Here is a 27,057-nt window from a genome sequence, read left to right as displayed (position 1 = left end):
TGGGCTTCGGGGTAGCTGTGTATTTATCATCTGGTTCAGACCATGCGTTGATTATCATGCTCTACCACTCTAGAATGTGGGCCCCAGGTGGGACAGTGGCCAGGTACAGTGTACACCCCTGGCCCCCTACACCCTGGCCTTCCTGTTCAGACTCCCATCGGAGCTCATACCCCTCTCTTTCCTTGTATACTATCAAACCCTGCCTGTTTTCAGAAGGGCCAATTTAAATTCAGCCCACAGGGATCTCTCCACCTGTGAATTAAGTCTTTTTTAATCTCAGTTAATCATTATATATGGTGACATTGACAGTATTTGTATAGTCATCTGGTGCTATTGTTTAAGCTTTATATATAATGGCTTGACTCCTCAAGTTGATTAAATGTTGCTTGTTGGCAGGAGACTGTCTTAAATGTTTTAAAATTTAATATAGTGCCCTCAGAAGTGTTATCAAGTAATCTTTATTTTTCTTTTTCAGTCTTACTTGCCTATTGATAATAGAGCTCTTCTCTGAAATTCAAACGTATGTAGCCCACAAGCTTAGTCCCTAAAGTACAGGTATTTTTTGCAGGAAGGTGGGTAGTCCATAGTCAAGCTCTTGAATTATGTGCATTTTACTGGGATAGTTGCTTCTAATTGTCTGTCTGAAACTCTTCAAAACCTGTTGTTGCTTCTTTTTGAAATCTTACTTGATTTCCTCAGTGGTTGCTCATCCTGCTTACAAGCTCCTCCCTTAGGCATGTGACTCACTGATTTAAAAGATAGTGCTGTTCAGTAATTAACTTCCTGCCTCTCAACACATAGAGATGAGAACTTAAATGCAGGCTTCCCAGCTTAAACTTCTTCCCTATGTGTTTACCAGCCTACGAACATGTAGCAACACTGTCCCACACCTGGCCTTTGGACGAAATATCTGCAGTCCATTTCCCACTCCTGTCTGAAGTGATTAGTTTGCATATTCCTGTACAAGTAATACATTTTATATGGGTGCTTTTAATTGAAAATTTTATTTTCTGCAATTTCTAAAATGTCCTTTATTTAGTTTCACTGGTGTACATGTTTGGATGAATGACAATTGGATATTTAATGAAGGTAGTTTTAAGTTTTTAATAAATAATAATCAAGCCAGACATTGTAGAACAGGTTAATGGGATCAGATTCTGGTGCGTACTTCCTTAGGTGATAGGATGGTTATCCGCTTTCATGGTGTGTAATTAGTTTTTCAGGAAACTACCTATGTTTTGAAGGAATTCATTCTATCCTTACTGTCCTGCCTTAGCAGTCCTGAGAAATACCGGTATGCATCATTCAAAAACAGATCTGTTCTGAGCGGGGGAGGGTAGAGCTCAGTGGTAGAGCACGTGCCTAGCAAACCCAAGGTTTGGGTTCAGTCCCCAGTACCTCCATTAAAAGTAAGTAAATAAATGAAAACCCAATTACCCCCCCAAAAATAACAAAAAAAAAAACCCAATAAATAGAAAATAAATCTGTTCTGAGAAAGAAATTTTAGGACAGTCCTCTGTTTGCTAAATAGGTTGTTTAATGTATTGGTATTGCTGTATGTATTTCAGCAGTATCAAATAAAGTCTTTGTGAATTATAGTAGAGTTGACTTACTAAACAGTTTTTTTAAAAGCCCATATGCCCTTAAATTGATTATGACACCCTGTTTCTGAAGCACAGGTAGTCTTTGACCTGTTTAAAGCTGAATTTTTCATCCTGTTGAACAACTTACAATTTATAATTTATTGGAAAAAAGTTTTAAAATTTGCTGATGAAGGAAAGACTTCTGGGATTCCTTGTAGATCTGTTTTTGAATGATAAAATAATACCATTTTATTTTAATAATCTCTGTCATACTGACTTTGTTTACTAAAACCTATGTGTAAAATTATAACCAATTAAGTACATATTTTCCCCCAGTATTTTTTACTTTAAAAACTTTTAAATTGATATGAAATTTAAACAGATGGTAAATACCCATTTCAGCTTTATTCACCATTCACTTGCTAACATTTTGCCTCACCTGCTCTCTCTGCTTTTAAACACAAACACACCTTTTTTCTTGAGCCATTTGAAAGTAAGCTGCCGTCAGCCACCGTTTTCCACCACCACCTCATCCTCACCCTTGTGGTCTTTTATTGTCATCTGTTTTTTTAAAAAATAGGATACCCAACATTTGCTATTTGTATTTTTGTATTTCATAACTAAAGTTAAAATTTTTTTGAAATGCAAGAAATTTTTTTGAAATGAATACTATATAGATAGTGTTGGATATTTTCCATAGCATAATATCAGGAGGTAAAGTAATTTTTTTCTCTATTCTTTTTTTCATTTTATAATAGCTTAGTATTTGTTTGGATTTATTGCTTCTAAAGACTTGTGATGCCATGTCCTTAAATTTCAAAATACAATTTTGTAGTGCTTTGGTCTTAATTTTTTTTAATTAAGATAGATTCCAAAAATACAGGAAGTGGTATAATAGACATCTGTGTACCTAACACCCAGACTTTAAAAATACTAACATTTAACCATACTTACTTCAGATTAAGATAAAATTTTTATTCTAAACTCTATCCTGTATAAAGGGTACATATAGTAGATGTACATTTTAAAGAGTTTTGATAATAAGTGAATATATCTGTCCCAACCTCCTATCTCAAGAAATGTAATGGCATCTTGGAACCTTTCCAGGCCTCAGGACTCCCTCCACAGAAGAAACCGTCATCCTAAATTTGGTGTTATTCTGTCACTTTTCCTTAAGTTTTCCGACTTTAGTATTTTTCCTTTAGTATACATTTTTCTAGTGTTTCCAGTTTTGAGTTTTATGTGAATGGAATCGTATATACGTGTGTAAAAAACTGTTCTTGTAAACAGTTGTACGTTAAGCCAGATAAGGAATTCAAAAGGAACAGGTTTGTGAGAAGATGGAAAAACAAAATAATGAGTTCTGTTTCATGTTATTTTGAGTTTAGCATCTTGTTAGAAATGTCGAGTATGCATTTGAGATGTGTTTACAGTTTTAACTGGTTCCACCCATCTTTTGTTTTTTCTTGAGTTGACTCACTCAGGTGTCTCATCTTCCCCTTTTCTTTGAAGTGGTCTTTTTAAAATTGTTATAATTTCACAGCATAAAAATTACTTGGTCATAAAGAAGATGTGTTTAGTTTTTCTACCCTCGGTCTCAGGCTGTCGCATGCAGTCTTTTTATTTTTATAGTCTTTGAAACAGAGCTACATTAAGCTAGGTTTCTGGTTCCCAGGGATGATGTAAATGAAAAGTGGCATATTAGCCAACATGCATTCCAGGTAGCTGTTAGCAAGAGGAAGAAAACTTAACAAGAAAGAAAAAATAGGAATGCAAGCTAAAACAAATAAGCAAACAATCAAGTAAATAAATAAACACAGCATTCTTTGGGGACCATTTAGAACTGGAGCCAGCAGCACTAGGTATTAATAGTGATGATTTCACTATATTGTAACTCTGTAATTGGTGTTTATAGTGTTAATTCTAAATAAATCTTTATACTTCATTTGAGAAGGTGCAACAATGCACATTTTAGAAGAATTGATGAGCCCTTAGCAATCTAGAATCAATTCCTGATGATTCCTAATAGTAGAAATTTTATTGTTTATATGTAATCAGTCTATTCAAAGGAACTTGCTTCATGGTGTGTTTACCTATCAGCTAATAAAGCAAATGATCTATTGATAATTTCTCAAAATTCTACAGGAAAAAACCGGGTGATATATAATTCTCTACCGACTGAATTGGATTTGCTTGGAAAGGGAGAGATGTATCCAGTAATTTAAAGGTCTTCTATTGTGAATATTATGTTAATAAAGTATAGAGAAAATTAGGTTTTCATGCTTCATTATCAGAAGAATAAATTAAAAAAGAACATAGAAGGAGATGATTATTTGGAGGTTGGCTCTGCTGCAAGTGGTTGCATCAATCTTGCTACATTTGCTAGCCCTAAAACAAATCAGCACTCACCTAGGGGTAACCACTGCTTCCCGGAGCCAGAGGATCAGGGATGTTGAGGGGACTGAAGATCCAGACTTTGGTCTAGGAATTGCTGGTTTCTTTAGACCTCTATTATAGGGACTCTTCACTCCCACAGGGTACCAGAAACCACTGCAGAATTGAAGTTTCTTAGCTGATTCGAGAGAAATAATGTACCTTGAATAGGCTTGAGCAATTATTTTGCTATTCAACACCTGATGTAAAGCAGAAATGAAAACATTTTCAGGAAATAGGGTTTTTTAAATATTAAATTTTGAAATAATTGTAGATTCATAGGAAATTGCAAAAATTGTAAGATGAGGTCCTTGTACCCTTCACCCTCCCTCAGTAGTTACTTCATACTACATGTAGTACAGTATCATTCAGAGACTGATACTGGGGCGTTTTGTATGTATAGGTCAAAGATCTTCCTTAAGCTATCCACACACTTGCCCTCTGCGGCAGTCATTAATCTCTTTTCCATCTGTATGATTTTTTCATTTTGAGAGTGTTTTATAAATGGAATCATAGTGTGTGACCTTTTTTCACTTGGCCTAACCCTTTGAGTCCATCCAAGTTGTATGAATCAATAGTTTATTTTTTTATTGCTGAGTAGGATCCTTTGGTATGAATGTGCCATAGTTTGTTTAACCATTCACCTTTTGAAGGATATTCTATTTTTTTCCCCAGCTTTCGGCTGTTAAAAATGAGATTGCTGTGAACATTCATGTTCATTTCTTTGGGACAGGTATGTGCCCAGGAGTGCAGTTGGTTACACATAAGTTTTTTTTAAAAAACTTACAAGCCATTTTTCAAAGTGGCTGTGCCATTTTCCATCTCAGCAGCAGTGTGTGGAAGAGTCCTTTTCTTCGCATTCCTGTCAGCACTTGCTCTTTTGTCACTGTGTTTTGTTTCAGCTGTTCCAGCAGGTGTGTAGTCATATCTCAGCATAGTCTTAATTTGCATTTCCCTCATGACTAGTGCTGTTCACCATGCCTTTTCGTATGCTTATCTGCTATCCAGATACCTCCTTCAGTGAAATATCTCTTCATATTCTCTGCCCGTTTTCTAAGTGAAGTTTTTAAAAGGTTGAGTTTTGAGATTTCTTTACATATTCTAGATGAGTCCTTTGTCATATATACAGATTGCAAATATATCTCCCCAGTCTGTGCCTTGTGTCTTCATGTTCTTAACAGGATCTTTTGCAGGGCAAACATTTTTAATTTTGATGAAGTCCAGTTTGTCCATTTGTTTTCTTTTATGGATCATCGTTTTGATGTTTTTCTCCAGCCCCACCCTCTACCCTCAATCCCAGACATCCATTAATTTATCTTCTGTCTCTTTGGAATTGGATATTTCATATAAATGGAATCATATAATACGTTGCCTTTTGTGTCTGGCTTCTTTCACTTAGAGTAATATTTTCAAGGTTTATCCATGTTGTTATCTGAATTGGTTCTTTTTATGGCTTCATTTATTTCTATGACTGAATAATATTCCATTGGCTGGATATGCCAGCTTTTATTTCTCTGTTCATCAGTTGATACCCATTTAGGTTGTTTCTACTTATTTGTCTACACTTAGAATAGTTGGTGTGTAACCTGTCAGGCCCTCACCTTCCTCACACTTATTGTACACATGTGGGTATAGTTTCCTTTTAACAATGGAGAAGTGACTTGTTTTTTTAAACCTAAGAATATTTGGGATATCTTTCTACGTCAGTACAAGTAGATAAGATGCCTCTCTCTCTCTCTCTCTCTCTCTCTCTCTCTCTCTCTCTCTCTCTCTCTCTCTCTCTCTCTCTTAATGACTGTGTAGTGTTCATTGTGGCTGTTTAATTGGTCCTACGCTGGAAAACATTTAGTTGACATTGGGTGACTTCCTATTGTTCTTTCTTATATAACATTGACAGTAATCATCCTTACACAAGGGTCTGTGGTGCAGAGCTCATTTTACCTACTTTTGGGTTTTTCTCTTCCCTGTGTCACTCTTCATCAGTCACTTATTCAAAAACATGTTAGCCACTATATATAAAAATAGACTAAAATTTTTTTTGTATAGCACAGGGAACTATGTTCAATACCTTGTAATAACCTTTAATGGAAAAATTTTAAAAATAAATATATGTATGTATATGCATGACTGGGACATTGTGCTGTACACCAGAGATTGACACGTTGCAGTTGGCTGTATTTCAGTTAAAAAAATATGTAGATTACCTCCTATGTGCTAATCACTGGATTGTGCTTAAAACGCAGGGGACACAAGCATTAGTAAAATGCTGTTTCTGTACTCAGGAGTTACTGTAATAAAGAAGATAAATCTACAAACAGATAACTGAAATTTAGTGTGAAAACACTATAATGTGTTATTACCAGACTCCTGTGGAACAAGCAGCTTACATAGGGAGTGGGGAAGATTCAACAAAAGAGGAGTTATTTGAGATGGATCTTTGTGAGGACAAATGGAAGTTCACTTGGCAAAAGATAAAGATAAGAACATTTTGATTTTTGAGTTAGAAAAGCAAGTTTGAAGAGAGGTAGAAGCATTAAATAACCTGGCATGTTTATGAGCAGCAAATAGTTTAATATGGCCAACAAGAAGCTTTTTGTCAGGATTGTAGCAGAAGATAAAGTAGGTTAAATAGTTGATAGCAGATTATAGCAGCCTATGAATATCTTCTTAAAGAATTTGGACTTCATTTTGTGCATAACTGGAAATTGCTAAAAAATTTTAAAGCACACTTACATTTTTATCATTTTTAGTAAATTTTCAGAGTTGTGCTATGAATATTTCAGAACGCTTTCATCACCGCCCCAAATTTTCCACTTCCACCACTTGCCCTAAGCAACCACTGCTTTGCTTTCTCTATCTCTAAATTTGCCTTTTTTGAGTGTTTCATATGCATCGAATCATACAATATGTAGTATTTTGCATCTGGCGTCTTTTATTTAGCATGTTTTTGAGGTGCATTCATGTTGTAATATGTATCAGTATTTTGTTCCTGTTTATTACCTGGTAATATTTCCATTGTTTGATTATGCCCCGTTTTGTTTATCCATTCACCACCTGATGGACATTTGGATTGTTTCCAGTTCTTGGCCATTAAGAACAATGTTGCTGAGAACATTTGGTATATAAGTCTTTGTATAGACACATATTTTCATTTCTCTTCTGTAGAGGAAATTTTGCATCTTATGGTAAGTTTGTTTTCATATTTAACTTTTTAAGAAATTGCCAACTGTTCTCCAAAGTGGCGACATTGATTTTACAGCATTGTGTGGGAGTTTCACACAATGTCTTTACCAGTGTCCATGTCTTTACCAACACTTGGTGTTGACTGTCTTTTTGGTGATGGCCATTCTAGTGGCAATGTAGTGGTATCTCAGTGTAACTTTAATTTGTACTTCCTAATGGCTTGTGATGTTTATAAGTCTTTTCATGAAGCACAGTTGTGTTTTAGAAACATGACTACAGTGAAAGAGTTAAGAATGGAGGTGAGTTCCATGAAAGATGAGAGATTGCACTAGATGAGTATAGAGATGAGGGAGATAGATATATCAGTTAGAGCAGGCAGCATTTAATAACTGCCTAAATATAATAAGTGAAGCAGAGGGAGGTGGGACTAGTGATCCAAAGATCTTCGCCTTTGACATTTAGGTAGATGGTGCTGCCATTAGCCAGAAAAGTGAATATGGGTGATAAACAATTTTTGTGCTGATAGATGATGGCTATTATATTTTGTTCTCTTGATGTGTCACTGGAATAAATATTTAATATAGCTGTTTAATAGTTTGGAAATATATATCTAGTTTAAAAGGATCTAGATGGAGATATAAATTTAGGAGAGTTACTGTTGTATAGGTAAGAGTTGAATTCATTGAAATAGTGTATCTATTCCTAAATGGCTGAATCCACTGGGTTACTTTTGGTAACTGAAAATTGCATAAACAATAGAAGGATTTAATATACTTATAATAAAAAGATCCAAGTTAATAAAATGATTCTAGGGCTATTTCACTTAAGCATAACATCACCAAGGACCCAGATTTTTTCCATCTTTTAATGTCATTCTTTTTCTGTTGGGTTGTCCGCTTAGGCTGTGCCCTTCTTCATGGTCCTAAGATGGCTGCCATAGTTCTGCTTGACAATTCAAACTCAAAAGTTTCTGTGTAGGGGGGGTTGTTTTTTGTTGTTGTTGTTTTTGTTTTCATCAGCCCAGGAAAACTTTTACCAGAAACTCTCTCTCTTGTCTTATTGGCCAGAATTGCATCAGATTAATGCTTATTGCTAAACCACTCACTGGCAGGGGGAATGGAAATTGCCACAGTTGGCTTAGAGCTTTCTAACTCTGGTGTTAAGCATCCTTCTGTCGTCTCTTTTGGAAGAAGCTTTTTCCGCTTCCCTTTTGGGTCTCTGCTGTAGATCAGATAGGTAAAGCTTCCTAGGCAACTGAGTTTCATATCATCTGAGTTGTTGTTATTCAGTACTTCAGATCAGCCAGTATTTGTTAAAATCCTACTCTGTGTCATCAACTGTGCTAGATCCTAGGATAGAGCAATGAATAAGAAACTTAGTTTGTTATGGAAATACGCTAAAGCCGAAGAATGCTATGATAAAATTGTACAAACTGTACACTAAAATTCTTTTGTATTTTGAATTTAATGACACTGTTTATCTTTTTGGTTTTGTGAAAAAAGGTATCTTGAGTTTCAAAATTAAGCTTGTATTCAATTTATAAATGAACTTTTGGAACATTTAGAATATAACCTGTTTATAAGTTGACCGTCCCTTTCTGTATTAAGTGGTTTACATGCTTTATTATAGAAATGTGTGATGAACTAACCTGAATGGTGTTCATTTGAGTTATACTTACAGCTAAAACTGCACTGTGTTTTTCTGAAGCATAAATGTTTCAGTTTTTAGTTAATGTGCTGAAGGTTTTAATAGTAATAGCTTATTTTAAGACACCAACTGAAATGTTTTATAAAATATTACTTTGCCATTTGCAATTTTTTAAATGGTTATATAATTGCAGCTCTGATGTTTACAGCAGTATTTGTACAGTATATGTGGGGTGCTTTTTGTGAGTGCTAGGAGAGGAGAATGAAGATGAAGAGGGGTTTGGAGCGGTGGAGGGAGAAGTGTACAATCAATATTGCTGATTTTGAGAATACTAAGAAATCCACTACTTTTTGACATCTGATGCAAATTCAAAAGCAACCTTAAATTTTGTCTTAGACTGAGTATATTTATAAAAAGCATATTTATGCTATTCTTTCCTGAGAATCTTACTAATATATAGGAGTTAATGGATACCGTTCTTACACCTGAAAGTTAACTATAATATCCACAATTGATACTTGTCACTGATGGGTTCTGTATGGTTAGTGATCTTAAAATACCCTAGTGTTTTAAGATTTAACCACTTCAATAATTTTGAAAACCAAGAGGGATGTGTACATTTTGAGGGCAGAAAAAAACGAAGATATTTTGTAAAGGCAATATGGGATTAAAATGAATATTTCATATGTTTGCAAATCCTCATTAACTTTGAGTAAATTCTAGTGTTAGCTCAGTTGTCTAGCTCTGAATTTCAAAGTACTAGAATATATCCAGGAAGACTTGATTTTCATTTATCTTGAGTCATTAAGAAGCTCTAATATGTTTTTAAAAGAATTATCTTTTCCTTAATATGTTTTCTAGAACTAAGAAGCTTGAAAATTTCAAGTGCAAAATCTTTAGTGAACGTATTATAACTTGTAATTGTTTAGTGTTCGGTTTTGACTGGATCCCTTGTCATTGTTACATGTAGTTCATAGTGTTGAAAATCTTTGGCAAATTACCTTGTAAGTTAAGTGATTAAAGTTGTTGCAGGCATTTTTGCCTGTGTAAATCCTATTTCTGCACCTGTACATGTGTATAGATCCCTGCATAAAGACCTGCAGTCGCAAAGGTTAGAGAAAGCTTTACTTGATTTGTACAATTTCTAGTGTGTAAAAAGTGATTTGCAGACCTGTACTGTGAAGCAGTCCTATCCTTTGCTTGTCTTTTATTTTCCTCTTACTAATGAAGTCAAAGGTTTCCATTACCGGGTCTTAAATTGAGTCTTTAGAAAAGGTTTTCTGAAGTTTATGGTTTGTCATGTATTTGTACATGTGAGAGTGTTGAGGGAAGATAGATGATTCAGAGTCTTGGGCTTTGAAGATGGTATAATTTGAATTTTCTTTTGATTATGTATTTTTATTTTTTATTAACTAGATTTAGCCTAAAGCTTGTATCTTTTTTTTTTCCTGCACCAAGGAAGCAGTGTTGTAATAAATAGTGCTATAATGAACAATGATTGGTAAGTGGTTTATATGTTGATTTTATTTATTATTTGATCCACTGGAAATATCTGGTTAGAATTTGAATCAGGCCATATATTTTTAAACATAGTCACTTTGATGGACTATTTAAAACATATTATGAGAATAGGTTTATCTGAGCTTTGTTTAATGTAGTGATTGCCTCCTTTCTTCTATGTACCCGTAGGGAAGAATGGAGTTATTGGCAAAGAATGGCTTTGGAGGAAAATCTTGATGCTCTTTCCAAAGTGGAAACATAATGCATTTATTTTTTGATTAGTATAAGGTAAAAATTTTTCAGACTGTGATGTCTCAGAGTGGGGAAAGAACACAAACAAAACCCTGAACACCAGATCTCCATTACTGCCCTCCCTCATTTCTCTGAGTGGTGGTCTAAGAATTTTATAGTCATATGAGTACCCTGAAAAATGTCAGGGATCTGGTGAAGTTGTAGGTGACTAGTGCATTGAGAAGAGTGTTGTTAAAGGCTCCTAAATGCAGACAAAGCATTACTAATTGCTTCAGGGTCAGTCTGTCTTTAGTTGGACCATGAAAGATTTAGCATGGTCCTATGGCAGCCTGTCTGCTGAGTGGAGACTCTTGTCTTTAAGAAAGGCTATCTGATATGCCAGACCGTTTCAGGTTGCCCCAGTTTACATGAATTTAGTCATTATTGCCAAGACTGCTAAACCTCAGTGTAACACAAATCATACTTCTAAATGGACTTGAAGACAAAGGCATTTTTGACCTTCCAGTGGGACATGAGTAATGTTCATACAGCTTAAAATTTTGCCTTTTAAACTGTGAACAGAATACTTTGCTATTTGAAGTTTCAGTTAAAAGATACATTCAATGTAATTTTTTTAATTTTTTTTAAAAAAATATTTATTAATTTTAATGGAGATACTGGGGATTGAACCTAGGACCTTGTGCATGCTAAGCATGCACTCTACCACTGAGCTACACCCTCCTCCCCTGTAATTATTTTTTTGATCTCTAAGTAAACAGCGCACCTGTCTTTAAATAAATTAAAATTTTAATGGTTTCCATCTTTTAGATTTATACAATTGTCTCTTATTAAGGCAGTAGAGTACTAATGGCAGTAGTAATATAGTTGAAACCTATCTCATGGACTTAGACCAAGCAGTGCAATTAATTCTTGACCCTCACAATTCGTAGTACTCTAGGTAGAAGTTCGGCAGAAATTAAGACTGCTTATTGAGCCTTTGTGATAAAATGTGAAATACTAGCTTGGTGGTCAAATACATTGTTGCCCAAGTGGAGACCTGAGTCCTGTAGAGCTGTGTTAGTGCTTCCTCTAGCTGTTCCTGGTTTTCAATCTGAGATACAATTTTTTTTCCCAGAAGCTTAGGCTAATATAATTTTTTCCACAGAACTAGTAGTTTGTAAAGTTGAAAATACTCAGAATGTGAAGCTTCTTTGGGCAGAGGTTGGGAAAATGGGGAAGTGGTAAGTCTGAAGTACTGTAGAACTTTTCATTGACTTAACATTGAAAAGGTACAGTCTTACACATGATGCACTTTTAGTATTCCTTCTACATCTGTTATTCTGACAAATAAAAGTTCTTTTATTCTTAAATATGTACCTTTTTTCCTCAACAGATTTATGAAAATATGCATCAGTTTAATACTGTCTTGGAATTCATGAGATGGAAGCATAGGTCAAAGCTGTTTGGAGAAAATTGGAAGTACAGTTTTATTTAGCCTCATCTCTGAGGTAAGAAAAAGACTTTTAAGAAAATAATTGGAATAATATGAAAATTTTCATTTCTCAACAATTGAAAATGTTTTTTCTGTGTTACCACTGCAACTTTAATTTCTTCATCTTTAATCACCCTCTGTATGAGTTCGTAAGTTGTTCTAACATATTTTCCTCTCCTTACGAATGTTGAAACTCTTCAGGAGTAAAAAACATTTATTTATTACTAATTTATCTTCACTGTAATTGCAGAAGATAAGCATTAAATGATGTATGTAATTATTTTTCCCTCTAATGATGACAAAACAGAGGTTAGAATGGAAGATTGTGTTAAAAATAACGTTTACATTATTCTGAAACTTTCATGTTAGAATTTCAGATAAAATTGTTATATTAGAATAATAGATATTTGGAGATAGAATTTATTGAAAGAAGTGGGAGAAGAAGCCATTCTGAGACAGTATGTACAGAGAAGTCAAGTTGATTATTTTCAAATCCATTTAGAGTTATCCATTTAGATTATCATTTAGATTATCAGGTAAAAGATTTAATCCTTCAGGGATCTATATTTTTTAAAAAAATAAATGGAACATGTACTTTTATGAAGCAGTCTGTACTTTTTCCTCTTTAAATAGTAGGTTTTGCTTATTGCTTCTGCTTCCTTATAGCATTCATTCATCGTCCTTGTCTCCCTGCCAGAGTGCTGTTGTTTGCTCTTTTGAGAAACATTCAGACTTTCCAACTGTGTTGTGTTAGGTGTCGTACTCGTTGATCACTGTAGAAGTTGCTGTTTTTCCCTTCTTGAAATGCTGTTGGCTTCTATGACCCTATGCTGTTCTGGTTCTAATTCTTTAATTACTCCTTCAATTTTTTTTTCTTTCTCCTCCTATTCTTTTTTTTCCAATTGAAAATAAATTGGATAATTGTCCTCCTATTCGTAAATACTGACCTTTTCTAAGGTTTTATCTTTGAAATTCTTCTGTTTTTTTCTTTATGTTTTTCCTAATTACTTGATTTCAGCAATTACCTCTAAAAAATGATCTCGCTCAACCTCATATCTCAGTTGTGATACTTTTCTAAGCTTTGACACATATTTTCAACTCCTTGCCTCACACTCAAGTGTTCCCACTTCTGTTACTGGGCCTCTTTTCACCCGCACTCAAAGTCTCAGTTTCTAATCTGATTCCTCATCTTTCCCTTCCTACTCTTAGTCGGAGATCAGGTCCTATCAGTCTTACCTCTGTAATGTATCAGGAATGTTTTCATCTTCTCCTTTCTAATCCCCTCATCACCATCCAAGTTTAGGTCCTTATATTACATTTCACCTGCAGTATTGCAAGGCTCTCCTGACTTTGTGCCTCTCCTCTCTCTCTTTTCCCTCTACATGTTGCTACCAGCTTAAATTTTCTAAAAGATAATTCTGCATCTACTATTGGTAACTCTTTGTTAGCCTATGAAAGTAAGGACAGATTCAAACTCCTCTAATAGTAAAGTCTCTCAACAGTGTAGCTTTAAGTGAGTGACACCTTTGCCTGTATCCATCCATTTCTTCTTCCCTTTAAATACTTACTAAACACCTACCCTATCCCAGGCACTGTTAGGCACTGAGAACATATAACATTGAGTTGAAACGAGTTCTTTGCTTTACTCTCAAAGAATAATCTGTTCAGAAGTGAATATACGAAGTTAATTTGAGTGCGGTTTGAAAAGTGCTATGTGAGATTGGAAAGGTGTATTGGTATCATGTAGAAAGGCTCCGCCAACATTGTTAGAGGAGAGAATTGTCAGGAAGGCTTCACATAGGAAATGATACTTGAGTAGAGTCTTAAAGGATGAGTAGAAGATTGCTGAGTGTAATTTGGGAAGCAAGAGAATTTCATGCACAGAGCCCAGTGTAAGCAGGGGAAGCTTCAAATGTAGAGAATGTACAAAAGACAGAAGCAATCATTTTGTATGATTTGAATTCAGGATATGAGAGAGGGTTTGAGGGACAAGGCTGGAAGAGAGCTTGTTTGTGATCAATGCTATGGTGAGTTTTGACTTTATTTTGTGAGTGGTTGGCAGTCACTGAAAAATTTTAACAGAGGTATTTTGGATCTTAATTATGTTTTATTACAATTAATTTGGCAGTGATATGAATGACAGTTTGGAAGGCGGAGATAACCAAAAGCAGAGAGACAGTTAGGATACTCTTAATTGTTTCAGGCAACAAATAATGAGGCTCTTGGTTATGGTAGAGATCAGCTTACTTGACATTGTGAAAATCTTTAAGCACTGATCATTTGGCAAATGTTCAGTTTTCTTCTTCTGTACCCCTACGTGTACGGCACTCTTCAGCTGATGATTTGAAGTTGTCCTGTGTTTCTCTCCCCTCTATTCATGATATATTTTTTTCTCGTGTATTTTTCCCTCTTTTTCTGTCTTGTGGAAGGCCTATCAGCTTTGAAAAACCCATCTCAAGTGCCAGTTCATCCCTGAGGTCCTTTCTGATCTATATTCCTTTGATTTTAAGAATAAGTTCCTTCTTAGTTTAAGGCCCCAGAACACTTACTTTTGTTCTCCAGGATATTACTTTTTTTGGTCCCTGTTAAACTATGTAACAGCGAGTCACAAAGGAGGAGTCAGAATATAAAGAACATGGTCCCCAATCTCTGTTTATATTTGTATCAGTAAGGTATGTACATAAGTAATATGAATAGTGATAACCAGCTTTGCCAGGAAAAGTGATAAATGCCAAAGGAATAAATTACTGCTCCTAGTCAGGGTTCTATAGCTCTGAGAAGTACAGATAGAACATAGGAGGGTTACTTGAGCTAGGCTTTGAAAGACAAGTAGAGTTTGGATAGGTAAAAAGAGTTAAAAGATATTTATGGAAAAGCTGATTGATAGAAAATGAATATATAGGAGTGCAGTAGAGGTAGAGAGGATAGAAAGTATGACATATTTTAGGGAAATTACTCTAGCAGTGATGTGTGAACAAGCAGAAATGGAGTGAGGAGTCAGGGAGCTTGCAAGGCTGGAGGAGTAGTTAGGCATAATAAGGTAATTAGAATTCAATCAGGGTGGTGATAGTGGAAATAGAGAAGAAAGACTAACTGGAGTAGGTATTGTGAAGCAAGAATGGACACTGATTTGTGACTAGATGTTGAAAAGAGATGATGATGCCCACGGTTTTTATCTGGGTAGCAGGGATAATGTTGGACATCGCTAATAGCAAACATAAGTAATCCTTTAAATCCAGTTGAATCTAAGTTTTCTAAGTTTAAAGAAACATGAAAATTGATGTTCTACTGTATTGTTGATCTCTTCATTTATTTACACACAACAGACATTTCTGTATTTTTTTCAAGCCCTTAGCATACTGAAAGGGGAAGAAAAGCAAAGTACTGCCTCTTTTAGAAAAGTTGTTTTTAGAAAAATAAATATTATTCTCATATTTATCTCTTTTGTTACAGTTTTAAATGCTATGTAAGATTTAGTAAAATTTAAGAATGTTTAAAGTATTTCCACAGGTATAGTTCTGACACTTTTACTGAAAGATGGTACCTTCTTTAATAGAATTATTGCTAAATGAACAGGGAGGGACCTGTGAAGGCATTAAGTAGAATTTGATGGTTCCACATTAATAAATAAGCATTAATATGATAGTGTCCTTAGAGAAATACCTTAAAGCAAGGTAGTATTACCTCATGATACAAAGCTAACTAGTTTTGATGCTTTTATTAAAATTCTTTTAAACTCTTATTTAATGGCTGATTTGGGACTTTGCAATATTTAGAATTGTGACACTGTGTATTGAAAATATAGTCACTATTTGTTTTGTAATTATACGTTGTGTAAAACTGGAAAACATGATACAATTGCAGAAGGAAAGCATCACGTTAAGAAAAGGCTCTATGATTGAGCTTTTTTTTTAATGGAGGTACTGGGGATTGAACCCAAGACCTCGTGCACGCTAAGCATGCGCTCTGCCACTGAGCTATACTTACCCACCTTGAACTATTTTCAGGTTGTTTCCTCTCTTGAGCAGAAATCTGGTTAAGCTCTCAACTTAATTCATACTTGTGCTATCATATGTATGTATGTGTGTATACATATGTATGTATATAATTTTTTTTTAAAAGATCTCTTCTATTATTTTGTTATTCTTAGAATAGTCACGGTAGTGTTTCCCAAAGTGTGGCATATGTACTGCCGGTAGTTTTCAGAATGATTTTAGGTGGCACAGAGATGAGTTTTTAAATTTTTTTCCTATTTATGTATTTATTTTGATAACCTCCTATTCATGTCAAGTAATAGCTAACGTAGTGAGCTACTTTCACCTTTATTTTCTGTCTGTTTTGAACTGTGGTTCAGAAACTTGAGCTAATCATGCCTTCAATTTATGGCAGTAAAATTACTAACTTTGTTCTTCATAAGACCCCTGAATTGATTTATTTTATTTTGTCTTTATTCTTGATCTCCACTCTCATTTTCCTCTCTTCCTGCCAAAGGAAACCACTCTAATTTGTTTGCTGTATGTCTTTGAATGAATGCATCCTTCCAAAACATACAGTGGTGGTGTTTGGTGTGTATGTGTTTAATTGACCTAGTTAGGTTTTGCTACAGATATTCTGCCCTTTTTTCCCCACTATTTTCTTCAACACCAGAAAGGTCTCTCTCCATGTTGCTGTGTATATGTGTGTTCATTGTTTCCCACTTATGTTTAGTATCCAGAGTGTACTGTACCACATTCTTCTACTTAGAGGCAACACACTCTTGTTAAAGGCAGAGACAGTGGAGGCATGTTGCTTCAGTTTGAGTCCTAACTGCACCACTTCATCGTTTGAGTTTCTTGGAAAGTAGAGCCTGGGAAAGGGACTTACGGCATGGGTAGTTTATTTGGGAGGTGGTCCAAAGAAGGAGAAGTGAGAGAATGTGAAAAGTGAGACAGAGAAGAGAGTAAAGTTACATAAAGTGTGTTAATGACCTAGTTATCACTATGGGCAGCTGGGGTTCGATTTCCTTGGGGACCCTCTGAATGCACCTCAGCATTGTCCCACCAGAGGACAGGAACTTGGGACACCATCCACTGACTTTCATCTACTGTTAATTGAGGGTTGCTTCTAGAGCTGTGACTCCAGCACTTGTGTGGTTTTGTCTCCATACTGCTGAGCAGTCTTCTGCAGGTTTGGAGGAGACCCTGAGGAGCACAGCAGAGCAGTGTCTTGGCTCACACGTGGTGTCAGGTGCTGTTGGACAGTGCACAGATCTGTCCGCTGTAGCTCTAATGAGGACAGGCAGGCGGAGGGGATGCGTTGCAGAGCACCACAAGTGTCTGCCACCCCTGTTATTACTCAGATTACCTCGTGTTTTGTCAAGTCCACTCTGTCACTGACCCTTCATAGTGGTGGCTGGTTGTAAACACTAAAAGAAATCTCTAAAACAGGACGGTGAGGGGAGCAAGGTGTAGTCCCTTCCACTGCAGCTGGTCCTGAGGCTGTAATTGATTCTGTAATCTGTGGGATAGTGCTGCTGTCTGTGGGGTATACTGTGGGCGGGGAAAGCAAACCCATATCTGGAGAAGTGTCAGCTCTGCACCCACGTGTGTCAGTTAGCATTCCAGAGTGGCAGTAATTAGGTCACCTTCATAAGAAGGATGCTGTTGGGCCTGTGTAAAGCCTTCCTTTCCGTCTGTAGGCTCCTCCATTTACAGCCCTGTTGGTTAAGCATTGAGGTGGCCAAAAGCAGAGGCTGACTGATGTCCACCGACAGGTCGTTCCGTCTGTAGTTAGGATGTAGTTAAATGCACCGCCTTTGCCGGTGCTTTGTGGTGGGCATAAAAGCTTGGCACTTTGTCCTGACTCCTGTACAACCATCATCCTCTTCTCCAGATTCCTTCTCTTACTTTCTAGTTTTGCTCCTTCTGTTCCCCTAACCAATCAGCCATACCATTTGTCACTCCCAGGAAGTCCATGTTTTTTCTCCTTTTGCCAACTTTTCTCTTCATCAAACCCACCAAGAGAAGTTCTGCCTCCTCATTGTCTTTCAGGGCCATCCAGATAGGCTGGTAGAGCAGTAGTTGTCCATTTTTGATTTGTGTCTGTTAACCAGGTCCCAGGTTTTTCTTTTTGTCATTGGTCACCAGAAACCTACCATAAAGTCAGTGGTTTGAGCAGAAGTAAAGATACCAATATGTCAGAGGTAAATGACATGAAGTTCTGGGCTGCCTCCTGTAGTTCACTAGTGCCCTCTGGGCCCGCCCAGGTCCTGTTACATCATACAGTGGATTGCTGCTGCGCCTAACCTTGTGACTTGGTGGATCCCGATGGGAGCTCTGGTCACTAAACCCTGATGCTTCGTGCTTGGGAACTCTGCTAGGGCCCAGTGTCACGCCAAGAGCTACGCTTTTCATACAGTGTTGTAGAAGACATGGCCTTGCTTCAGAAAATCCAGAGGACTGCTACAGCTCTCCTGTTGGAACTTGCCGGAGAATCGACGTGGTGTCTGTTTAGCACAGATCTCTCTGATTCCTTTAGTCTGAGCATCAGGGCTGCGTGCACTGGAGGTCATCTGCTGAGCACCTCCTCTAGGTCCTAATGAAAAACAGGCAGCCTTCTGAGTCACCTAGTCTCTTCTCTAACATTTTAAAATTTGTAAAAATGTACCAGTCATCTTTCATTGGGCATTAATTCTCAATGAGGATGTGAAAGGATTCAGCAAAGATTGAGTTCCTCAAATAGGAGCGCAGGGCAAAGATGGTCATGGTAAGGGCTGCAGAGTGCACCCTTCACACGGGGCCCTCATCAGTGGTTCTTGAAAAGCTGTTCATGTTTGAGCTCTTTGTAAGAAAAGCAGTAGTTGAAAAGCATGTCAGCTGCCAGCACTGTAGAAACCCTCTTTACATTGACATACTTGTTGTCATACTGGTTGTAACCTCTTTGAAGTGCTCTAACATTACCTTTGGGGTGAAATCCTGCATCGTTATCCAGTTTGGCAGCTCCTCTACTTTGATGTCCATGAGTTTCTCCTTCATTGGTATGACTGACACCATCTAGGTTTCACTGTCGCCCGATCTCTTCTATTAGTTCTGCTTCACTAGTGGCCACCTATTCTGATTTTCAGCTTAGCCTTCCCTCAGTTGCTGAATTTCCTTTAAATGAATTGTACTTTTCATGCCCATTCCTAGGGGCTTTGGATTCCCTAAGCACTCATTTAGTTCTGACGGTATGCATTTGTTGTTCACTGGCAAACTGATAGTTGTGTAAGGCAGAGTTGTTTCTATCCTGTGGACTTGTGACAAAGGAACCAACAAATTTTTACCTATTTCTTGAAGCTCTGGGAGGAGTCCAGTGCTTCCAGGCACTCCCAATTGCAAGGTCCTTTAGCAGTGGAGCAAGTAAGAGTTGCTTCTTGAGCTGCTTAGATCTGTTAGATCTGTTAGATCTAGCAGCCTTTTGAGGCCCTGCATTGCAGCAAAGCAGTTACAGCTTTAGGCTTGAAGGAAAGATGAGCTGTATCTTTATTACTGGTCTGTCCTTGGACCCCACTGAAAATTTATTTCCACACCTGCTGTCTTCTGTAGAGGAACCTAGAACTCAGGGTCTCAGAAACATCCTACAGGCCTTGCCCTCAGGCTCTTGGTTATTGTGGTACTCCTGAAAGGGAGCCAGGGAAAGTTTATTCCCATTCTCTTCTATTCAGACTGCCTCCTTAAAACTGAGATACCATTATTCTTTTCTTAAATGTAATTTGGTGGATATTCTCCTGGCTTACTTGTTTGATCATTCTCCAGTTTGGATGCATTTGGATTCAGGTGGCAGTTTGTGATTGCAGCTGTATATGATGCTGTGGGAAGAGCACGTCATGGGACTTCCAGTAGCATCTTTCCGTATTCAGTAGTGACGTATCAATTCCTACCTTTATCCTCCATCCTAACACTGCTCTCCTGCTCTACTATCTTACGTTTTCAACTGTGTGTAAGGTAATCGATCTCTAATCTAGGTGTCTTGGATAGAAATTCCAGTTTATCTTTTGAGCTTATCTGCTTCCTATCTTTTCTTCCTTTCTTTCTTTCTTTCCTCCCTCCCTACTTCCTTCCCATCCATCCTTTGTGGGATAGGGGCTGGAGGATGTCTCATTGTCTCTTTTCAGAACAATTTTTTTAATTAAGAAAAATTATATAATCTAGAAATGAATAATTTCCTATTACATACAGTTTCGAACAGTATGCACCAAAGCCCAAGTCCCTCTTCACTCCCCTCACCCTGTTGCCCTCCTCACCACTCTCCCCTCCAGCCCATTTGCATCTCACTGACCTCCATGTTATAGTAAGGTTATTGATCTATTTATGTGTTCTGTTCCCTCTTGAGTTAATCTTGGTATTTAATATCTTTAAAAATCCTACACTGCACCTTGATTTTTCAGACTTACTTTTATAAAATCATGCATGCCAATATTTGCTTCATAAAGTTAGTGTGGGGATTAAATAATACATGTCGAGTGTGTATAACATATTAGTTGTCTTATTTCATAGTATAAAAAAACCAGTATGATGCAAAAAAAGCTAATAAACTTAGAGCTAAGGTAATTCAAAATAAGGAATAAGCCAGAAATATTTGGGGAAGAGGACTTTTGAATATACTAAGAGTCACTGTTTCATGACTTCGATCTAAATTTCTTTTCTCTGACATCTAGATGTCACCAGAGGGGTGGTGATGATGGGAGCGAAGTTCTTGACCTAGTACTTGGATTGTTGGGTTAGTAGTAACTGGCTATAACTGTAAGGTTTGGAGATGCTAGTGTACTGATAAAAAACTATTAGAGCTTACTGTGTGATTTTGTAGTTGGTTTAATTCCCCAATTATGTTTCCTTTAAGATATTATTTTTTATTCCTTTCATTCACTTATTGAACATTTATCGCTTTGTTTAGTAATGTGCTAGAAAATGGAGATTACCAGTGCCGCAAGTCAAGTCAAAGAATCACCTGACTAAGCATCATAAAAGGAGGGGTCATGCCTGTTTCGTTTACTGTTGTATAATCTGCATGAAGCACATACCAAGTAGTTAATAAATGGGTTTTAAATGAATGTTAGTCAGGAGCTGTGAAGCAGCATTGTGCACGTTCTGGGTATAACAGAAGCACAGAGATGGGCCACCTCACTCAGCCTGATGTGTAGGGGTCAAGGGGTCAAGTAATCTCCGCTTACAGCAATTACTCATAGATCAAGTCTGAGAAATGAATTGTGATTAACCTGGTGAAAAATAAAGGGAAGAGCAAAAGGATTTATAAGGGATGGGAGTCTAAAAGGGATGCCTGTAAAGATAGAGGCTGCAGTGATTTCAGCATAGTTGGAGCATTTTAAGGGTATGAGGAGTGGGAGGATGGTGTTAGACAGCCTGGCAGAGGCCAGATCATAACAGTTGTTCTTAGGTCTTGCTAATTCCATCCTAAGAAATGAAAATGTTTATAGATTTTTAAGCAGAGAGCATGACAAGATCATTTGGTTTCAGAAGTTAGGTTTGGTTTTAGAAGTTAGCATTTTATTAAAAGTGGTCATTTACTAGGCTGTACAGTAAGTTATTACACATTTCAAATGATCATATCCACCATATTTTTTGTCAACAAATACACAAGTTAAAACTGAATAACAAACAGTATTTACAAACAAACCCTTGGAAATTTAAAAACCCACTTCTGTAAATTCCACAGGTCAAAAATAAAATGATAATGCAAATCAGAAAACACTTAGAACTAAACATAAAGAAAATTAAGACATATTAAACTTGTGTGACACATGAAGCCTTACGTACTCATGTTAAAAGATTGAAAATATTAATAAGCTAAGTACCTATTTAAATTAGGAAGAGAACAAGAGAATAAATTCAAATGAAGTAAAATAGATGATAAATATAAAAGCTAACACTTGCAGAGTACTTGTTATATGTGCCAAGCACTGTTCTATGTGCTTTGCAAGGATTATCTCATTTAATCTTTACAACAACCCCGTGAGATAGGTACTGTTATCACTCCCACTTTAAAGGTGAAAAGACTGAGGCACAGAAAGAAGCTTATCTATGCTTCTAGCTAATAAGTAATAGAATTGGGGTTTGAAATTAATGGAGAAAAGTTTTTTGTTGTTGTTGTTGTTTTTAAAGATAGAGTGGAGAGGATTAACACAGCCAAAAGTTGTTTCTTGGAAAGGCTGATAAAATAGACAAACCATTTGGATGACTGATCAAGGAAAACCCAGAAAGCACAAATAGTTTTGGGAATGTAAAGGAGGAGATAACTTCAGATACAGAAGAAATTTTTAAAAATAAGAGAATACCTTGAATAACTTTATGCCAATACATTTTACAATTTAAATAAAATGACAATTTAAAAATATTAATAAAGTTGAATCTGGCTAAGCTAAACAGAAAGCCTGGATATTTCTACAATTATTAGAGAAATTTAATTTGTGGTAAAAAAAATCTGCCTCCTCCCATACACTCACAGATAAGCCCTTGGCTTAGATGATTTTAAAGGTGAGTTCTGTCAAACTGTTTAAGTGGTAGATATGTCCAGATTTACACAGACTGTTTAAGAGAACAACAAAATAAGGAAAGTTCCTCAGCTTATTATATGTGGATAGTATAACCTTGATACCAAAAACAGACATGGATAATATGAGAAAAAAATTGTAGGCCAGTCTTACTTATGAACGTAGATGTGAAACCTAACAAAGTATTAGCAGAACAAATCCAGTGATGTTTTTAAACATGATAGCGTCTCTAGTACTGCAGTGCAGTTCTGACACTACCTACCCAGTGTTAGCAACAGAGTCCACATTTTTAAGGTCACAGTTCCCAACAAGACTGCGCTCACTTGAGACACCAGTCATGAGTTTGAGGGTCCCCAGGCCACTCACACTTGTGACTAACTGGCTGCAAATCCAGGAGGATTCCCAAGACACCCCCCCAAACTCCACAGTTCATGAATATGACTCACAGAACTCAAGAAAATGATATACTCATGGTGTTAGTTTTATTATAAAGAATATATATTGGGACCAGCCAAATGAAAGGGACACAGTGCGAGGTCAGGGAGTTTCCAAATGTGGGGCTTCCATGCCAACTCCCCCTGGAATCTGTGTCGTCCTGGCAGTGCATTGGTATATTTTCCAACCAGGAAGCTGATTGGAGCCATGGTGTGCAGGTCTCATTGGAGTTTCAGTGTGTAGGCGTGATTGAAAAATTGGCCATGTGGTTGAACTCAGTCTTTGGCCCTATCCATACTCCCTGGAGGTTGGACTGGCCCAAAGCCCCGACCCTCTAATCACATCACTGGTCTTTTGGTGACAAGCTCCCATCCTGAATCATCCATTATCATAAACTCAAGTAGGATCCATGAGGCTTATGAATAACTCAGACACTCCTGTTACCCAGGAACGAGGCACAGAGACCAGACAAAAATATTTATTATTTGATAATGACAAAACTGAATTTATCCCAGAAATCCAAGGATTGTGTGTTAATTATCATTGCTCTTCAACAGTTCATCCCAAAACTTAGGGACTTGAAAGAAGGAAAACTTAAATTAACTTACAGGAATTCAGGAGCAGTTTACTGGGCGCTTTTGGTTCAGGATATTTCATGAAAATGTAGTTACATCATCGGGGCTGTGTTCATCTGAAAGCTTGACTGGGGGACAATCCACTTCCAGGATTGCACATTCTCATGGCGATTGGCAGGAAGCCTCTGGTCCTCACTGCATAGGCCTCTGCAAAGGTTCCTTGAGTGTCCTCCCTCACACCATGACAGCTGGCTTTCCCCAGAGTAAATGATACAAGAAAGAGAGCAAGGAGAAAGCTGCATTGCCTTTTAAGACTTGGTCTCAGAAGTCATACTTTGTCACTTTCACTTTATTCTGTTTGTTAGGAGGGAGTCACTCAACTCACACTCAAAGTAATTAGGTGCCACCTCTTGAAAAGACGAATATGAAAGGAGTTGTGGACATATTTTAAAACTATCATAGATAGTTTACTCTTTGAGAGAGCTCTTAATATGGATTATTACTAACTAATTTATCCATTAACACATTGAAGGAGGAAAACCACTGTGATCATATCAATAAATGAAGGAAAAGCACTTTAAGAAATTCATCCCCATTTACATTGAAAACTCTTAGCAGACATAAAATAGGAGGAAACTGTAATACGATAGAGAATATAATTAAATTTGTAATTAACTAAGAAAGAATTGACATACATGGTATTTAGGTTTTCTATACATAATGCAGTATATCTTTCCATGTATTAAAGTTTATTCTGTATCCTTCAGCAGTATTTAAAAATTATCCTTATATCAGTGTTGTACATTTAAAAGTGCAGAATGGTGCAGTCCTGGAGGGGGTTACTAAAATGTCTACCAAAACTGCCATTAGACCCAGAGTCCCACTTCTGGAAACCTGTCTTTCAGAAATCTTAACAGTAAGCAAAGCAATGCTATATAATGTTTGGGATATAGACCACATATCCCAAGACCTGAGCGTTAAATACCACATTCACAATAGTGGTTCCCTCAGAGGGAAAGGGTGGAGATTCAGTGGTATTTGCCCTGCTTTATGCAGCACCTAGATAATTCTTAGGGGAAGTCTTTGAAGCACTGTATTCAGTAAGTGTAGTTCATAGACTCACAGGATGTAAGCGGTAGAAGTCTTTATGGTGTTATTTATTTTATAGATAAGGAAACTAAGTCCAGAAAGGGAAGTGAGTTGGCCAAGATGAACTAGCCAATTAGGCAGAATTTCAGCTGAATCCTAGTTCTCCTGACTCTAAGACTGTGTTACTTACAATTCCTTTTTTAATAAAAATATAAGTTGTTAAGTATTTAAACTAGGTATCTCAGAGCTGAAAGAAAGATACTAAAAGGAAAAAAAGGGCACAGTAATGGCAAATATGTCCCATGCCATAGAACTTCTTCATGAAAACACTCTAAACCATCACATTTTAACCTAAGAGATGTTCTGACACAGAGTAAAGAAAGTGGAGATGTTTCATCCACAAAGAGGAATGCTCTTCCTGGATTTCCAAGTGTGTTCACATTCACGAATTTGTAATTTTGAGTGTCCTTTCTTGGACTTACGGTTTGCAAGATTTAGTTTCCTATAGTTTATGGTTCACGCTTGTCAGGGAAGAATTGTTAGCAATCTGATTTTAACACCCTCTGGCTTTATTCAGGGCCTTTGGTGACTTACAATTTACATATAAATATTACCTTTGAACCTTTACTTTGTCTACTTACTGAATGATTGCACTTGAGTTTAGATAGCGCTTTGAAGTTCCCTTTGTCAGACCACATTGTTTGTACCAAAAAAGGGGCTGTATTTTCTTTTTGTCTGTGGTTATTTCCACAATTATTTAACTTGCTATAACTGTGTGGTACTGTTAGGGTATAACCCAAACCATTGTTTGCCTTAAGCAATATTTTAGATCTTGGGAAGTAATGTTTACTTATACAAGCCTTTCTTAAGAGCTTTTAATTTATATCTCAAACTTGAGTATATGCAGTGAAAACAGTGGAAAATTTTTTTTTACTGGATCTTGACACAAGTCAGGGCTCGAAGTGAGCAAAGGGAAGTGGTGTGGTTTTTGTGTCATTTCAGTTGTGTTGAGATAAGGAAATGGAATAGTTTATCCATAGCGAAGCCCTTATGGGAAAGTCTCATTTGTATATGAAAGTAAAAGGAATTGGCATAACGTTTTAATTCCTCCTGCTGTATTCACTCATTCCCTCAGCAAATATTTATTTAGTACCAACTGTGTGCCAAGCACTGTTCTAGGTGCTAGAAATACGGAGTGAAAAAGTGGACTTATACCCCTGCCCATATGGAGTGGAGCAGGTGGCAGGCAATAAACAAAACAAATAGTAAATTATATATTAAATTACAGAGTGACAAGTGCTAAAGAGAAAAAAAATACCGGGGATGGAGGCTCGGAGTGCCAGGGATGTGGATGGGATTACGGTTTTAAATAGAATGAGCGGAAACACTGTAAATAAGAAGGCATGTTGAGTAAGCACTTGGAAGAGGTCAGCTGGGAAGTCATACAGATGTCCTGGGGAGGACTGTTAGAGGCAGAGGGACCTGCAAATGGCACAGGTCCTGCAACAGGGCCATCCCTGACATGTCTGAGGAACCAGGAGGTCCGTGCTGCTGGAGTAAGTGGAGGAGGTGGAGTCTTGCTGGCCGTTGTAGACCTAAGCTTTTCCTCTGAGTGAATTGGGGAACCATTGGAGCATTTTGAAAAGGGAGTGACGTGACCTAATATGCTTTTTATCACTACTTTGGCTGGTGTGTTGAGAATATTTTGTAGGTGTATAACCGAGGCCAGCCTCGTACTGCTCAACACATGGCAGGTCAGTAAATCAAAAGACAAGTTATTGGGGCAAGGAATAGCAACTTTATTCAGAAAGCCAGCAGACCAAGAAGATGGCAGGCTAGTGTCTCGAAGAACCATCTTACTCGAGTTAGAATTCAAGCTTCTTTTATACTAAAAAGGGAGGATGGGTGTTTGGTTGGTGCAAACTCCCTGGTGCCAGAATCCTTTGTTCCTGAAGCTGTCCCATAGGTCTGGTCACAATGTTCCTATAAACCTCCAACAAGACAAATGTTATTCTCTATTCTGCAACTTTTTATCTCTATGTGAATGGAAAAGTATTATACCTATAAAGATCAGAACCTTGAGAATGGGCTATCCTGTATATTTCAGGCTAAAGACAACATTTTTAACTTGTAGTAAAAGCAGTAAAATACAAAGGTTAAAGTAAAAGAAACATCCAATTTGAAGTTAGACTTGTTCTTCTTTATTACAAGTGGATAAGGATAGAAGCAGAGTCCAGTTCTGTGAGACTATTTCAATAATCTAGGCAGAAGGTGTTAGTGGCTTGGTCCAGAGAAATAACAGTGGATGTGGTGAGAAGCACAGAGATTCTGGATATATTTTGAAGGAAGAACCAACAGGATTTG

General features: G+C 37.0%; 1 protein-coding gene across 2 annotated transcripts in view; it reads left to right on the top strand.

Moving 5' to 3' along the window:
- The window catches only part of BMPR1A (bone morphogenetic protein receptor type 1A), a 129,386-nt gene that overhangs the window by 53,073 nt on the left and 49,256 nt on the right, over positions 1–27,057 (top strand). For both annotated transcript variants that reach the window (XM_074374343.1, XM_074374342.1), the window contains exon 2: positions 11,971–12,085. The gene's annotated coding sequence lies outside the window, so the exon portion shown is untranslated. The remainder of the gene's footprint in view (positions 1–11,970; positions 12,086–27,057) is intronic.

This window comes from Camelus bactrianus, chromosome 11 (assembly GCF_048773025.1).
Source record: "Camelus bactrianus isolate YW-2024 breed Bactrian camel chromosome 11, ASM4877302v1, whole genome shotgun sequence".
Taxonomy (NCBI): domain Eukaryota; kingdom Metazoa; phylum Chordata; class Mammalia; order Artiodactyla; family Camelidae; genus Camelus; species Camelus bactrianus.
This window is presented reverse-complemented; position numbering and strand designations above follow the sequence as displayed.